The 19,085-nt window shown below is 36.8% G+C and overlaps 1 protein-coding gene across 6 annotated transcripts in view; it reads right to left on the bottom strand.

Annotated features, from left to right (window-relative positions):
- The window catches only part of LOC135217354 (cytokine receptor-like), a 219,596-nt gene extending 208,761 nt beyond the window's left edge, over positions 1–10,835 (bottom strand). For 3 of the 6 annotated variants that reach the window (XM_064253188.1, XM_064253192.1, XM_064253193.1), the window contains exon 1: positions 10,732–10,835. The gene's annotated coding sequence lies outside the window, so the exon portion shown is untranslated. Of the gene's footprint in view, positions 1–10,590 lie in introns of all 6 variants that reach the window. The other 3 variants (XM_064253190.1, XM_064253191.1, XM_064253189.1) reach the window with 3 other exon arrangements.
- Between the last annotated feature and the right edge of the window lie 8,250 nt (positions 10,836–19,085).

Below are 19,085 nucleotides of genomic sequence, written 5' to 3'. Positions count from 1 at the left end.
TTATTTATGCAGCTAAATTGTCCGTAACCAATACACGCACTGGACGGCGCGTTTGACATCTTTGAAGCGGTACCAGAACACTTTTGCATCGGTCGTATGTATTGCACAGCAGTAAAAACTAATTAACTTGGCAGAAGTGCCAATGAGGAAATGATGCCTTACCCGTTACTAACCCACACCAAGATTTTTTCAGGGTATTTTTCGTCGTAATTCATGACATTCCAGCAATACTATCGAGACTACCAGTCGAATAATCTATGCAGACTGATTCACGACCACTGAAATGTTGTTCTATGTAAATTAAAATATACAAGCTTCATACCTGCTGCTGAATTATTGAGCATTTTACTAGTTATTTATTTTCTAATAAACAATAAGTTATTTGAATAAAGAAATGGATTAATGGATCTACTCGATTTTCTTGGCAAAGTTAAATGTATGTTTTATCCAGTTTAGCCTATGGTCATATCGACTTTTAATGAAACATAATTATCATAAATGTATTATTTTAAATGTACATTTCTTCCAAATTCAAGTTCGCATTTCACTGTTGCAAATAAAACGGTGATGATGAAGCTAATTCCCCTTAGATGAATAAGGAATTGTCTTTAGTCGTCTAGTATTGAAAATCATAGAAAAATAAAAAATAAAATCATTAACTAGAAAATTGGAGGAGTTCATTTGGCGATCCCAGTTTAATAATAACAATAATAGTAATCATCATCATCTCATCATCATCATCATCATCATCATAATAATAATATAATAATAATAATAATAATATTATTATTATTATTGTTATTATTCATGTGATGTTATACATAAAGCATCGGCACAAAAAATTCACTAACGGAAATCTTATGCGCTGAATTCTAATATTTCAAAGATCTATTTGAAAATTTTCGTAAGAAAAATCAATGAAACGTCAGAATAAATGAGCAACGAGCTATTGAAATATTTCACGTTTCCTTTCACTGCGGCCTCACGCTGTTTCCAGGATTAAAATTAATACAGCCTATTCCATCATCCATCGAAGCATCCAGTGGAATTACCAATCGAAGGTTCCAGCGGATTTACCAAACATTTTAAAGTTGGTCAAATCGAAGGCTGCGATGCCTGAAGAAGATAAACAAAAGAAAACCCTTTGATTACTGTAATATAACCGGATACACCATAGACTACAAGCAGAAAGCAATAGGTCTAAAGTGATAGACCTAAGTGCCAAAGCACGATAAAGAACGTATAAGTAAAAAATGGGCTCAAGTTTCTTCGGTGCAATCGAGTGTTCTCTATAAGTATAATGCTGTAAGAAACTCTGAGCCATGGCCCCATGAAACTCTAAGCCACGGCCCAATGAAACTCTCACCAGCGGCCCATGAAACATTCAGCAGGTGGCTTGAGTCGTTGGTCCCGATAGCGGTGTCAGACGCACGATCATGGCTAAATTTAACCATAAATAAAATAAAAACTACTAGGGCTGCAATTTAGTATGGTTGATGATTGGAGGGTGGATGATCAACATACCAAATTGCAGCCCTTTAGCTTCAGTAGTTTTTAAGATCTGAGGGCGGACGGACACACAAAAGGCCATCTCAACAGTTTCCTTTTATAAAAACTAAAAAAACCCAAACAAAACCAAATAAAAGTAATAAAATACTAGCAAATCATTTACACGAATTGATCGTGTCCTCCCCGAAATGGCGTGCTATGCTGCATAGGTATGGGTTCGGAACTGTCTAACATAGCTTTACTGGAAATCACCAAGTATTATTTCCAAGAAGAAATCGCACAAATGTAGCCTTAATTAACGGCAAAGACGCGGGTTCAAAGAAAGATTGCAAGAGTGTATGGAAAGATCGAGACATTTCTGTAATGTCATTTACAGGACTTTCTAGGAGTAAGAAATACCTTCATTGCAATAGAGGGTACAGCGGTGATTGCGCATTTCATTTGCAAAGTTTGCAACTATACGTGAAAAAAGGGACTGCCAGAAATGAAGGTATGTTAATGCAATGAACATAATAGAATATAGAGTTGCATTATGAATCAACTGTTAGGAGAGGGTGGAAGGACGTCAGAAGGAAAACTGAACGGAGGTACAGTAAAGGGAATGAAAGGGCTGCAGCTACGGGCCGAAGCGACGATGCAAAGATCCTTAAGTAAAGCCTACAGTGCACCGCATGAGGTGCACTGACAGCACTATCCCCTGACCGGGGTTAATGCAATGAAGATGGGCGAAAGAAGAGTCAAAAGGGGAGAGTCAAATCACGGGATTTCCCCTTAACCTCAGACGCTGACTGTGGCACCCAAAGGACGGACTCTACCAGGAGATTCCTCCGGAGGAAGGGATGGATCCCTTTACACTTTTTCTCATTGAAAAGGCCACGGGACGGAAGCCAAATGCCGGTACTTATTCGATGACTCATGAATAAAAGAATGGGGCCCTGACCATTACTGTTATAGGTATAACAAAATAACTAAAAGCTCGCGTGCAAAATACTTAGTATACATCTATGCCGTTTAATACATTCTTAGAATATGAATCTTAACAAAAATCACATCGCAATAATTTTTACGAAAAACATGAACCACTCCACTCCTCTCTCTCTCTCTCTACACACACACACACATATATATTTATATATATATATCATATATATATATATATATATATATATATAGAAATATATATATATAAATGTAATAGCCACAAACCCCCTCTTAACTTCTCGAATTCTATATATATAATATATTATATATATAATATATATTATATATATATATTATATAATGTTAATAAGCCACAACCCACTCTTAAACGTTCTAGAATTTATATAATAAATATAATATATTAATATATTATATATGCTATATATAGATATATATATATTATATATATATATATATATAATATATATGTATGTATATATGTGTATATATATCTACACATATATATATACATATGACAAGCATCGTATAAACATAGGAAGGAGAAAAGGAGTAAACAAATAAGACGCGAAAGCCTTAATGATCACATTCTTGTCAGTTGCTGCAACTAGAAATCAAGACTTCTAGACCTTTTCATTAGTATTAGGTCAGCCAGTCATATTTATACCACCATTATTTGTTTCTCTGAGTGTTGTAGAGGCTCTGGAAACACAATGATTGTCGTGTTAATTACATTCACTCACAAATAGGTCGTTCCTGCTTTCGAATGATTGGCTTTAGAGGAAAACATGGCAATAGATTTTGGATCCCTGCGAAGTCGTACCGACTTTCTTCGGTATACAAAAATAACATCCTTTCTGAAAACGGTTTCAGATACATGGAAACTTCATCACTCTTGCATTCGATTTCTGTTAGGTATGGTGCGCAATTTCATCCCCGCTCCATACTACAAGGGATGTTAGGTAAGTTAGTTCATGTTAATATTTTACTGACCTGAGAGTTATAATCTAATACGTATTAAACTATTTCCCTTAATAACATATTTACAATTCTAATCCTTTTACAAATACAAGAAATGGCCTCTATTGCCATTCCAAACAACCCTTTTTCCTTCTCTTTGTAGACATTGTCTTCTCTATATCGCCCTCTCATTCATGGAAGTGTCAAGTAACGAAATACATAGTGCCATTAGAAACATCAACTTTCACTTAAACTTTCCGTAAAAATAATATTTTTCTTTCGGCGGACCTCCCTGAGTGAATATCTCTTCCAGCAATGAAAAAGGTCCAGAGAATGTTTATTCTTGACCCATTTTTTTCGGCATTGCACTATCCCAGCAAAAATTTCTTTACATAGTTTTATATTTCCAGCTCCAGTTGATGTGGGATCCTGGAACGCTTTTCCTGCCTTGCATCATGGACCGGCACCACTATGTCGAGCTGTCTCTGCCAGCTTTTGTTGAACATTGATTGCTTTGTTAAGAGTTAGCTGGCGTCGCTACCCACTGACAGTCTCACTATTCAATATGCTTACGAGTTATATACAGTTTTACGTTAGAAATCGAGTGCAAATTTGCCCACTATTGTTTTATGAAAGAAATCCCTCTAGACTTAACAATGATTTATTTGAACTTTTGAGAAAAAAATAACATATATAACTACATCAAAAGATATTTATTATAAATGTTCCCATTCGCATCCCTCTTCCCTCTGCACACTGACTGGGAACATATGCAAAGAAGTTTGACCTGCATAACAGCAGTATTTGTTACCTGGGAGAACTGAACTGAATATAAATACAGATAGGTCAAAGGCCAATAACTACCAACGAGGTCATTCAGCGCTGAAACGGAAATTGACGGTAAAAATCTGAAAGGTGTAACAGATGGAAAATCTCGCAGTTGCACTATGAATCTATTGTTAGGAGAAGGTGGGAAGTAAGATGGAAGAAAGAAAACGTGAAAGGAGGTACAGAAAAAGGAATAAGAAGGGTTGCAGCTAGGGGCCGAGGGAACGCTGCAAAGAAACTTAAGTACTGCATACAGTGCACCACATGAGGTGCACTGACGACACTAACCCCCTACGGCAATTTTTTACCTGGGAGAAGAAAGCTGTCACTGCGAAGTAGTTTATTGCAATGCTGGAAAAGTATACCTTAGTTTAACCAGGTGACTGAGCTGATTAGCAGCTCTCCTAGGGCTGGCCCGAAGGATTAGATATTTTTTCGTGGCTAGGAACCAATTAGTCACCTAAGAACGAGGCCTACAGCTTATTGTGGGATCCGAACCACATATAATATCGAGAAATTAATTTCTATCACCAGAAATAAATTCCTCTGAGTCCGCGTTACCGGATTGGTAGCTGAGCCCGAAAACCACTCGTCCAACGAGGAACTTGCAATGCTGGAATATGTCGCTAGCGAAGATTAGGATAAATGAACCAAGTAGGCTTAAGTGGTCGGGGAGACGGGTGCAAACTGGAGAGAGATATCTGATAAAAGAATTTATTCGTAAGCGATGTTAAAATGAGTGAATGCATCTGTCAAAACACAGTGATGGGAACTACTTCAAGCGATTACTGTATCGCTTAACTTATAGAGAGGTCGGAAAGCATAAAAAGCTTTTAGTTTTTGTGCAATTGTTAATGTCCGTGATCGCAAAAGACAGACGTTGCTGCACATTGTACGCGAATCTTTCCTCTTCCTCCTTTATATTTCAGATGTTTTTCCAGAAACTTATGGAGTTCTTTTGTAAAGCTACACAATATTTTGTTATGCCAATCATTCCTTGCTACTGTTTTTTTCCTCTGAAACTTTTACTTCACGTTTATTTGCCTACTTTTCAAGATATTCATCTTTTTCAACCGTCCAATACAGATCGCTCTCAGTTCCCTATTCTTGTCTGGATATTAACCGGAGCCATGTTGCATTTTAGAAGCATCGTCGTAAACGCCTCACCGATAATGCATTATTTATTGCTAATCTCTCAGTAGTGCGCTCCTTATGATTATTCTATGTAAAAAAAAAAAAGGAAGAGAAATTCAACCCTTCATATTACAACCCTGGAAAAGTACACCTCCAGAAAGACGTAAGGTCTCTCAGTGCGTCTCTCAGTACATGTCGTTTGCAATTTTTTTTTCTCTGATGGTGCCTTTTATCAGTTCCGACTGTCCATCTCAATCCTAAATGGAATGTTATCCCCACATCATTAGGACCCTTGACAGTTTTGCTGGTTTACGTTCAATTAAAAGCTCTGAATCTTATCAGTAGCCTAAAATGCCTGCTACTTCCATCATAGGTTGACTTCTGTTACTACAAGCATGGAGTGACTTCTGTTACCTCCAGAATAGGTTTACTTCTGTCACTTCCAGCATCGGGTGACTTATGTTACTTCCAGAATAGGTTGACTTCTGTTACTTCCAGCATGGGGTGACCTCTGTTACATCCAGCATGGGTCCAGCATGGGGTTACTTCTGTTACTTCCAGCATGGAGTGACTTCTGTCTGTTACTTCCAGCATGGGGCGACTTCTGTTACTTCCAGCATGGGGTGACCTCTATTACTTCCAGCATAGGGGTGACCTCTATTACTTCCAGCATGGAGTGACTTCTGTCTGTTACTTCCAGCATAGGGTGACTTCTGTTACTTCCAGCACAGAGTGACTTTTGTTACTTCCAACTTCCAGTATGGGTTGACCTCTGCTACTTCTGGCATGGGGTTGACTTCTGTTATTTCCAGCATGGAGTGACTTCTGTGTTAATTCCAGCATGGGGTGACTTCTGACTGTTACTCCCAGCATGGGGTGACTTCTATGTTAATTCCAGCATGAGGTAACTTCCGTTACTTCCACCATTGGTTGACCCCTATTACTTCTGGCATGGGTTGACTTCTGTTACTTCCACCATATGTTGGCTTCAGTTACTTCCAGCATGGGTTGACGTATACTACTTCCAGCATAGGTTGAATTCTGTTACTTCCAGCTTGGGGTGACTTCGTCAAGTTATATAACGAGCTGTTTTCTGTATTATTGACACCTGCTAATTCGGAAGATGCTTCCAAGACCATTCACTGCATTGCCCACCTTTCCTAGCCGCGTGATATACGGCAAGCTTTACATTCCCATACATGTCTATGGAAGCTGTGAAGCCAAGTTACCCTCATTTACATGCCGAGTATTGAACCTTTTTATCAGGAGTATATATGGACGCCATTACCTAAGTTCACTTAAAGTCCTGTCTTAGATTTCCACTTTTCCTTCCTTACAGAGACCTCGAAAATATTTTTTAAGGGTCCCACTGTTCTGCTTGCATAAATTACAGTTACTAAGTAACAAGTGGTATCACACTCGGCTACTGTGTAAAACCAAAGGTGGAAAAGGAGAAAATGCAATATGTCCGCGCAACTGTTTCACTTCAGAGCGGAAGCTACAAACCCCGAAAAACAAATGGTGGTATGACCAGTTACACTAATGCAAAGCTGCATGTAAGACCTTCGTACTGTATAAGATTAGCATGTTTAAATATTTCTTGCTGCAATACAGCATCAGAAAATACTAGTGTAAATATTTTCGCAAATATGATATTACCAAGAAGTTATGATATTACCAATATCGCTGACAGGATTTTGCAATATATAAAGCATTTTATATAGTAACTAGAAAAACATTAGTAAATTCTGTAAGTACTGTTACTATACTATAAATTTGCCGCTAAACATCAACATTATGCTCGTGTTCACATTTCCACAATAGCATTAAGATCAGTTGTTATGAAAACAAATGGGCACTTCTCATAGTACTGCCTTTTTTTTATTAAGCATTCGCAGCAATGAAACCAAAGAACCTTGAGCCTATCGTAACTGAGGCTTCGACTTTTTTCCTTCGACCTGTCATCGTATCCACTTTAGCAAGAAACAGTAATAGGTGACTATCCCCCCTTTATAATATCTTTATACACTCACGAAAAAATTAACTTTATACGATTATCATAAACTCCGTGGCCTCGTTACAGGTAATCATAATTAAAAAGCAAAATACAATTACTTGAATCTATTCCTAACTAACGAAGGCATCCCGTGAAAGCAACCGACAGAAAATTTGAAATAAATCTATTGGGTGAAAGAAATTAGGGAGACTCAGTAGAGACAAGGTTTGATTCCTCGGCAGTGAACTGTGTATTCGCAGTTAGTTGATTAAGGGCATGGCGATATCGACTTCATTCCAAAAGTCATGCAGAAACCAGAATAATCACGTGGTGTACATTTCAAAGTGCCGTCCAAAGAGACAGACATTGTAAAGGTCCTTTCCCGCCAACTTCCTCATGAAATAAAGAGGAAGTGAAACCAAATGACAGCCTCTTCACCATGAAAGAAACGACTGACCTAACTACCACTCTAAGGTTTCAGGCTGAGAAAATTCGAGAGTCAAGAGTATTCCAAAGCTTGACAGTAGGTGGAAAGAAGCAGTCCTGAACCATGTCACCCCAAGACTTATCGCCGTCCACATAATAAATGTGGGAAGAGGTGTTTTGAAGGGTGTTACAGAGCAGCCTGAGAAGGAGAGAGAGGGAGGAATACTTCCAGAATCTACCACAACCATGACCGAAATGTTTAGTTCAGTAAAAAGATAAAGAAGCCATCCAGTGAAGAGCAGAGAGAGAACCTGGACATGAGCTGAGAGCCGGGTCACTGCTCAAACGAACTGCGTTCAACATATTGTTGGATGACGCGTTAGCAACAGAAGTTTAATCTTGGAAAAACGAAAAATAATCACCATTAAATTCTTGTTATAAGAACATATTTTATTCTGCTGATGCAGAACAAAGACGTAGGTCTGTATAACATTGAAATGCTAAGATACAAAAGTGATCCAGACCTCGTCAAAGTTTCATTTCGGTGACAACACCGAATAATAAATGAAAGGAAGACGAAAATTTCAGGTTAAGATTATGACCTTAAGGAATTTTTAATGTGAGCAGGAAACAAACATAGTGAAAGCCGATGAAATGCAGTGGTGCTTATATAATAATCCTCAGTTTAAATGACAGATGTGGTAGATGCAACTGACCTCCGATGCAACTAGGAAACACAAAGGACACTGAATATCATAATCAAAATTTGACATTGATAAACAGTTGGAACACTTCTAATTCGATTTTGTTATGTATTAATAATAAGTTATCAGTATATACTGTCGGTTTATATGAAGCGTTCAGCTTCGTTACCAAAGTGACTGGTTATTTCTATGATCTTCAGGAGCGCAAGCAATGAAGCCCCTGTCATATTCACACTAGTCTCATCTGCCAGGCTCCGCTCTTGAGAATGATAAAAAGGCAATCTATTTAACATTCAAAAAATAAGTCGAAACAGCTAAGAAAATGACCTCAGAGATCATTCGGAATCTCCTTCCCCAAAACGTAGCTAGACCTACCGCCATGAAAATGAAATGGCTACGAATGCAAATTTTGCCATCTCCATAAAAAAAAAAAAGCAACCAGCTGATAAGCCGACAAAGTTCCCAACTCCAAAGCAATATAATTTCCAAATTTTCATGCTGAATATACATTAGAAGGAAGTTACGATGTTAAAGGATAATCGTCAAGACTTTCAATCAAAGAGGTATATCTCAAGGGCGGAGAAAGACTGCCGTGGGGTCATTAGTTATTCAGACAAGCCTTGTCCTAGCTATGGCAGGCCGAATAATTTTCTTTAATACTTAGGCTGCAAGCAGCAAAGGTGGATGAAGAAGGCAACCACAACAGAGGAGAATGAGCAGAGGAAAAATCAGACTTCGTTCAAAATATCTAATTTTCTTATAACGCTAACTCGAGCGGAATCGAAAAGTGCGTCACTTTAGCTGTCATGCGCAGACACACCGTATGTGGTGAACACCAACCAGTCCTCTTACGTGCATCATAATTTGTGATGTGTATTGGAATCGTGATTCTTTTTAATTTATGTTTTATATCAATGGTTATACGCCATTTCATCGCCTCAATGCAGCATCGGTATTTTTGGACAATTTTTTCAAACATGCTATAAAGGACCATCTCAGATCTTCAGTGCAGGTGGTTGGAATTGACAAAAGAAAAAAACGGGGGGAGAGAGAGAGAGAGAGAGAGAGAGAGAGAGAGAGAGAGAGAGAGGAGAGAGAAGAAGGGGGGGGGGGCTGTCGAAAACTAATAAAAGCACAAACCCTTCAAATGTGATAATTGTGAGCCTTAGTTAAAAAAAATATGGTATTTTCATTTCCTTCTGCAACTGTTAACTTTAATGTCTAGTGAATATTACCAGGATTTACATTTTATGAATTAACAATGGTGCAGATCCCTTAACCATTTTATAACCAATTATAGTAACGGTAACACATATGCTTTCAATGGAATAAGTTTGTTCAGCCATAAAGCACAACAAGAAAGAAAGAAAAAAAAAATATGGAGACGATACAAAACGCCCACGCACCAGTAGCAGAGCAATACCAGATACCATCATTAAATGATCCCTGCCGGCTGACATCTACGTTTGTGAACCAGAGAGAGAGAGAGAGAGAGAGAGAGAGAGAGAGAGAGAGAGAGAGAGAGAGAGAATTATGAATAAACGAAATAAGGTCAGACCTACCGACACGAAACCAAACGGGAGAGAAGAGTGAATTTTATCTTGATTATATAAGACCAGGAATACAGTAAAGCATATAAATATATATAGGCCTATATGAGAGAGAGAGAGAGAGAGAGAGAGAGAGAGAGAGAGAGAGAGAGAGAGAGAGAGAGAGACTTTTCTTATCACGAGCAGCCTAAAATAGTTCTTTCCAAGAAAACTGGATGGGTCGGAGCAACTTCATATATCCCTGGCACTGGTCCTGCAAGAGAGTCACTTTTTATGGAGAAGCACCTTCTTCCAGCCCGCCTTTCTTCGGCACGATTTTCATTTGATTAAAATTTGTTGGAATACACCACATGGAAGACACTTCATTGTAACAATTAGGCACTGGAAGATACATCATAAAGAGGGAGGGTTCCCAGACCAACGTAAGCAAGTATTCTGTCTGTGTCTCTCTCTCTCCACTGCACTACGCACAACTTGAGGGCTCGTGGGGACCCCGACGACAACGGTGAAGCAACCTTCTCGATATGGTGATCACTTCACTCACACTTATTGTCTACTTATACTCCTCCGTGGTTCATCTTTACACTATTCCGTTGACAGTCAGCGCTTGCAAATCCATTTCCTAGTTTCGTATGATTATTCTTCCCTAAACTAACACTTTAGATAAGGACGGCCGGAGACTCACTTTGGCAGGGAATCTCCCCTTAACAACTGTTCGCGAGCCACTGCTGAGCTAGCGAGCCAGCCGACCTCCAGAGCTGGGGCTGCCATTTCAACATGCGAGTTGCCAGACAGCGTTATATATGTCTTTTAACACCATGGATAACATTTCCATTTAAAACTTTTTGAAGAAACTTTGGTTCCAGTTCTTTTTTGAAATTAAAAGGTTAATGAAGACGATAATCAAAGAAAATTCCCCTCGCACCGAAAAGCCTTCTTATCACCGATGAGATATGAAGCAGTTGAGTGAGATTCCGGTTATACAACTTTCTTGCGATTACCACCTAATGGAGGCTTCATTTGTAAACCGCTTGCTTAGAGCTATGCACTTCGTAGACAAAGAATTTGTATCAAAACAAATGTAAAAATCGTCGCTACTCAGCAAATGTATTCTGTAATCATAATAATGATTGGTTAACAGTTACACAAACATCGAGGCGTCATCATGAAAAATATTGCGGGAGACGATTTCGTATTGCAAATGCCTGCAGCAGAAAAGCCACAAATGAAACAGAAAGGGTTAATAGTAATATCATCATCGCTTGGAAAGGTTTCTTACCCTGACCTCAAGTTTAAAATTCGAATGTTGTTTCAGGCACACAAAGTCTTAAAACAAATTAGGAACAGGATGACCTTGGCCAAATTAACGGAATGACGCATGTGTTATGTGATTTTTGTTTGCTGCTTAAGCAAAGCTTGAAACCAATCATGCATTCAAGATGAACTTAACTAGATAGCCCTGCATGCGATGCATAAAGTTGATGCATACTGTAAAAATAATAATCTGGTTTAGTGGGCAAATAATCACTGCAACATCATATCAAACTCATCCGAAAAAAATACTTCAGGTGATGAAATATGCGATACTTTTTATCAGTCTTTAATGGGGAGATAAACAGATGAATACACAGACGTCAGTGACAGTTAAACGTCATTTAACTTAGTAATAACATGTTGAATGCTGTGTTAATCCACTGACACACGTAAATGATATTATGATTTAGATGAGCTGGTATTGTGTTAATACCAAAAAAAATAAATAAATAAACAGGAAGCCAGTATTTCTATAGCATACAAACGCGCAATTATATAAACAAGAATTTACATTAAAGAAAACAAAGGTTGACATTAACGCAATAAGAGGATCGTGGTTTTCAAAATGATGCGAATATTCCCACGCCTGAAAATTTCTCCTTAAGAGAGAACGATTAACGCAAGGAATTTATGAGGCAGATTGATAATATTCCCGTGATAAAGATCATACGGAGACAAAGGGCAAAGCTGTCTGTGCGAGGAATCTCGGTCATTTTCCTACCCTTTTCGGATGACGTCAGAGGGAGCGATCGCCGTAGGACGCAAAAGTTCATGAGGAACGACGGCAACGGATTTGCTACAATCCGTCCTGTGGGGAATGGCTGTCTGTTTTATTTTTTTTTTGGGGGGGTTGGTTTTCTATATGTATATATATGTATATATATATATATATATATATATATATATATATTATATATATATATCACATAACCACAGGTGAAAAATAAGAGGCGGGGTGGAGGTCCTGACCGGTTTCGACTTTATCTCCAAGTGCTAAAGTGATTATCATCATATATAATATATATATATATATATATATATATATATATATGTATATATATATATATATTTTATATAGAGAGAGAGATGAGAGAGAGAGAGAGAGAGAGAGACGAGAGAGAGAGAGAGAGGAGAGAGAGAGAGAGGAGTTACCTTGTCATTAAATACAATGCACAATCAACCAAGATAAGCAATACAAAAATTTAAATATTGATTTCGGACAAATCAGATCTCAAAACAGTTAGTTTAAACTTTGAGCTCCACCTGGACTGTGCTGGCATAAGGCCAGTGACTAGAACGAAAGATGCCTACCCAAGTGGAAGAAGAAAATGTCCAAATTCATGAAGTTAATTTCCAACAACAAACTGACTGCTTTCACTTTTGACATATAGAGAGAATCTGCGTCTTTTCTCTTTTATGTGTTAGTTAGGGATGTAACATTAGCCCCAATTAGCGATGCATTGCCAATTAAAGGCACTAATTACCAACAGAACCCGTCATTATCGACTCTGTGAAAGGATTCGGACAAGGAGTTCATTCTTCACTACGGATCCGCGCGTTACGGATTAGGATATGAGTTCGTGATTGCGATGCAGAGCAACTACAACCGAAACAACAGCTGCCACAAACATCTATAAGAATAACAATAGCCATGTGCCTCAGCACATAGGGGCAAAATGGGGCACTTACCCCCCTTGAAATCCCGGAAAAAATTATATGTACATACATCATATATATATATATATATATATATATATATATATATATAATTATTACATCTATTACATTTAATTACATCACTTTATTTTCCTTCCATTTTACAATATATTCTTTCAGTTTAAGTAAATTAAAGGTACCATTGTGTTTTGTATGATATTTGTATACAATATATAACTGCGTTATTCTTTCCATAAATTTTTGAATTCAGCTGAGCAGCATATGGAGCTAATGAAAATAAGACAATGTAACGTTGTATTTTTTCTTTATCGCATCCTGCTTCATTGAAATTATTGGCATCGCAGTTACACTGCAATATATAATATATATATATATATATATATAATATATTATATATCCATAATATAATATACATATATATATCATATATATAGATAATATATATCATATATATATATTATATATATATATATTATATATATATATCATATCTATATATATATTATTATATATATATATATATATACATATATACATACATATACATATATATATAGATATAAGATATATAATAAGAATATATTTATATATATATCTATATATATTATATATATATATATATAATTATATATATATATATAATATATATATATATATATCATATATATATATATATATATATATATATATATATATATATATATATCCCAATTTGCCCGCTCTTAGAAAATATGCTGCGGCCACCCCATGATATTAGCAAAACAACTCGAGCAATAGCAAGAAGGAATGGCGGGCAAAACTCCACGGAATTTCCCCCTAATTTTCAGTTACTTGAAGCAGGCATAGCTACGTGAGGTCAACTTTTGCCGGAACAAAACTGTTACGCAGAGGCTGAATTGGTCGTTTACGAAAGCACATATATAGTATACGTATGGTACGTATGGCAGGGTATGCTTCTGCGCTGAAATGGTTCATTCGTCTCTAACTTTTCCGTCGAGCTTTATCTACTTCTACACATTTCTTGGTAAAAAATAGTGCAAGAATTAATGTTGGAATAGCATTTTTCTAACTATTCCACGGCTTCATAAGTGCTTCACGCGTCTAAACAGAATTCCCATCATGAGAAATCGACCTCATTAATAAAGTTACTTTCTATCCCTTAATATTACGGTAAAATATTACGCAAATACCTACACACACACACACACACACACACACACACACACACACACACACACACACATATATATATATATATATATATATATATATATATATATATATATATATATGTGTGTGTGTGTGTGTGTGTGTGTGTATACGTATATTTTTATCATCTATCTATACACACACAAATATATATTTATATGTATATATATATATATAATATATATATATATATATATATATATATTATACATTTATCTATACATATATAAATATATTGAATATAATCAAATAAAAAATACGTGTGAGTGTGTGTCTATGAGCGTGTGTACGCATCCTCCACATTCGGTGTATATTTGCTGTGCAAGAATACTAAACGCGCATTTAAAATCCGTATATGGTATCGAGAGTCTTTGAAGCATACAGGAGTATTTTTTCCATTTCATAGCATGTATATATATATATATTATATATATATATATATATATATATATATATATATATATATATAAATATATCTATATCTAATATATATATATATATATATATATATATATAGATATATATAGTCATTGTCCGCATTTTGCTTTCTTTTATCAATTTACACAGTATTTTGGAGTGTTTTCTCCATTTCATAGCATGTATATATGTGTATAAATATGTATATATATGTATATATACATATATGTACTAGTCATTCTCCGTATTTTGCATTGTGTTATTAATTCACACAGTATTTTGTAATAGTTTTATTCGTCAAAGTGCTACAATTACGGCAGATACTTATTACAATTATACAAGTTACACTCTTTAACTGTCTTATTCCGTCATATCCACGGTCTATATTGTTACTTTGCAACAGCATCCTCAATCATTGCATCAAGACAGTTCTATTACCTTCGTTTCCCACCCTAAATTTTAATTTATTAACTGCCTCCTAGCCCCCGAAACCTCTTGGTAAAACTTCACCCGCCCTTGTATTCATCGAAACTTCCCTTGTTAGCGTTGCGGGTTCCCAAACTTCGCTCGAAGTTTTTTATTATTGTGTCCTCTCAGCCGCTGCTAAATATGCATGCATACGCCTTCGTTAGCGAGCACCGCCACCAAAACTTGAGGTATCAAGTCTTCAAAAGGCTATACTGACGGCCATCCGAAACAGATCCACAAAAACAGCGAAATTGAACCTTCCCTTCCAAGTTTGCAGTAAAAAAAGGAACGAAGATTCCTTACGGAATGAAGTTCTCTGCTCACTCCGTTTACACGAAATCCTCGCAGTCTGTTTAATTCTGCTGATCTCCCACAAACAGAATACGTAAACATGAACACACACTCTTGAATAGCATGATATAAAGAGCTGCACTCAGATATTACTTGATATACAGAGGCGCTGAGACGCATGTATATTTTTGCTCGTAGTCTGTTCAAGCATATTGTTCATACTTCAATCTGATGTTATTCCTCGCTTGATCGCATCAGCATGGCAGGTTTTTATAACAAAACACGGGATTCTCTTCACAGGGAATTAGGTTATCTTTCATGTTTGTTAACTGTTTGTTTTTTCAGACTACAAAAGAATCTCAAGAGCCTGAGACGAATGGGTAAGGCTGGGAATTCTATATTTCAAAATTGATTCATATTCTCTAAGAATTTATATCTCTGATCATTAACTTCTATCCACTTCACATTGGCATAAGAAGATAACATAATGTGTCATCTTTAGACAGATTTAAACTTCTCCAATTATTCCCAAAATTTTTTTTATGTAATGGTCTCATTTCAGTTAAAGTTTGAGTAAGAACATTGATGCAGTGAGAACTATCATGAAACAATGGGCGGGGGGTTTGGGGGAGGGGGGAGGGGCAAAAAGCCCCAAAGCACCCCCATAATAAGTGGACCACCCGCCCAATCTGGGTGTAAAAAGCTGAAAAAACCATTTACGAAAAGCAACAGACAAATTCAGAGCTTTATTTCAGCTTGTCTCCAAAGATTTAAAGAAACCTTGTTAATGATTCTGAGAGACGCCCCGCACTCAGGTCAAACGATAACTCTCTCACTCCTCCATAACATAAATAGTACTGAATAAATATTATAGTAAAAAAAAGTAAAAAAAAAATCAAAGTTGCCTGTAAATAAAGCGTGTGGGCAAATGTCAAAGGTTTTCAAGCAGATAAGCCAGGAGACTATTGTGGTGAACACCTACGCGGAAAAAGCTTTTCAAACGCGAAGCAGTTTTATCCCGCGGGATATGCAGCGTAATGAGACGAGAAGCTGTTTAAACAGGCAGACAAATGAATGACCAAAGAGAAGTACTATATCTTAAGTTTAACCAGACCACTGAGCTGATGAACAGCTCTCCTAGGGCTGGCCCAAAGGATTAGATATTCTTACGTGGCTAGGAGCCAATTGGTTACTTAGCAACGGGACCTACAGCTTAGTGTTGGATCCGAACCACATTATCTCGAAAAACGAATTTCTATCACCAGAAATATTTTCTATCACCAGAAATATTTTCTTCTGATTTCGCGTTGGCCGAGCCGAGAATCGAACTTAGGATCACCGGATTGGTAGCCGAGCGCGAAAACCACTCGTCTAACGAGGCACTACGACCAAAGAGAGATAAACAGCTTCGACACACGCGTGGAAACGCCTTAATGATTCAGAGTAGCAAAGTTGACATTTGAAATATTATATTTATGGACAACACAACACAAAATTCCGGAGGACGGAACTTTCATTAAAACATCAGTAATGACGTTAATTGGAGAGCTTTGCAGAGCTTTCAAAAGATATTTAAAAGGAAATCATAATGAAGTAGTCAATCTGCAATTCGGTTTTGACGTGGACGGAAGTTGAATCAAGATAGCAAACATAAAATCGTCTGTAGGACATCTAAATCCCAAGCTTAAAGATCACAATTTCAGAAGAAAGAAGGTAACATGTAACGGCTACATTGGTTTCCAAACAAGCAATCATTGGCCCTGAAGACACAGAATTCCGGAAACCATCAGAAGAAAGACAGGAGATCATCCAAAATGCAGGAATAGAGCGGACCAGACATTGCAATTTTCAAGTTTCAAAGTATTTACCATTTTTACGGCTTTCTGGATTCACTTTTATTAAAGAACTAATATAACAGATAGGAGAAAAAGTAATATATTGAGAATATAGCTATAAAAAAGGGATAAACTGTAATCAACAGGAACAGAAAGCGAACGATATACCTACACTGCAACAAACATGGGTCAGAAAGGGGAAAAAAATGTCGCATACTCGTAAACATTGACCTCACATAAGAGAGAAAAGAACTTCAATCTAAATCTATGAAGGGGATAAGTTTCAAACGACTTTGTTTACAACACACACACGAATAATGAATCTTTCCGCCGTTGATAAGCTGGATTTTTTATGATATTTACTCACTCTTGTTGAATCACTGTTTATGGACCGAAGTAAAAATGATGAAATTGGATCAAAACAAATACTTTGAAAGCCTACTTTAAAACTGGTTCAACTATTTAACACGTTAAAGGTCTTTGCGCCGTAAAAGCATACTTTCTTTATATGTACTTCTCGTTACAAATGCTAATGAAATTCTTGCCTAAATGAAAGTATAAACGTTATTCAATATTCACGCTACTTTTGAATTTCTCTTCTTTCAAAGAGGAAAGTTCAACGAGGTCGTGTTATTTATTCATTGTGAATGGTCATATTCCATCAATGAATTAAGATAATTAAAAGACTATTTCCTAGCCAAAATTGCGACTTTTTTCACGTGACATTTTTCTGTGACTTTCTTACAAGCTACCGTTTGTGCGGCAGTCATTGCATCATTTCGTCTTATGAATTGAGTTGCGAAGAATTTTTTTTCTTGTAAGCAAGTCTGCCCCGCTTACAAAGGCAGATTGAATTCACTCATATCCTGGTGTTGATCTTGCAATGTCAGTGGTTCTGCTGTTGTCAGCGATCCTGAGAAGGAAATTGCAACAGGGTGAAAAAAAATTTTTGCTAATATCTTCCACACATCTGGGCTTCTTATTACTGGCACTGAGCTCTCCTATCTCCCAGTGTTGGTTTGTCCTATCTTTTATCCCTCTAACACCCGCAGCAGCTGACGATAAAAGAATCCTTGTAAACTGCTCTGAAGCTTTTTATTGTTTCTCATAGCCTTTGCCTTATTTCGCAATTTTCTTGACTCCAGAAATAAATTGCCCACAAACGTTTAAGCAGTTGAAGTCGACACCGCCAGTCAGACGCGACCTGATGCATAATGCACTATCACATGGGCCCATTTTCTGATTTTTTTTTATCGTCACTTCGTCTGAGTTAACAAAAAACACCATGTAGCCAGGGACAAAGTCGAAACGTTAATATACATGCAGAGATCGGTAATTGTTTTCGGAGAAAGAAAGTATAGCCTATAGCCCTATACAATGAATCCAGGTAAAATAGCCACAGGGAAAAAAATTACAGAAAAAAGGTCACGTTAATCTTTCTTACATTGTGACTCATAAGGGTTTTAACCTGGTATGAATCCTAGTCAAAACTATGACTTTCTTTTCTTGTGACCTTATTACCCATCGGTTTAGGGAGGCTGTAGCTACTGGGAGGGTTGCTACAAAGAGGTCGGGTACTATAAAGAGGTCCCTCCCATACATGGAGGGGAGAAAACCAGTTTCTTATCAGCCATAGTTTGAAACTTGTTTCTTGCCACATAAGTCTCTCTGCTTAACTGATTTATTATTTTATCTTATTGCTATTATTACAAGTACAGTATCGTTATTATTATTATTATTACTTGAAAATCAATACTTATTACTTGAAAATTAGTAAATAATTCTTTATCATAAAAATGTATTGTCATGAAAATAATCTGACCATACA

This window comes from Macrobrachium nipponense, chromosome 7, assembly GCF_015104395.2.
Source record: "Macrobrachium nipponense isolate FS-2020 chromosome 7, ASM1510439v2, whole genome shotgun sequence".
Classification (NCBI taxonomy): domain Eukaryota; kingdom Metazoa; phylum Arthropoda; class Malacostraca; order Decapoda; family Palaemonidae; genus Macrobrachium; species Macrobrachium nipponense.
This window is presented reverse-complemented; position numbering and strand designations above follow the sequence as displayed.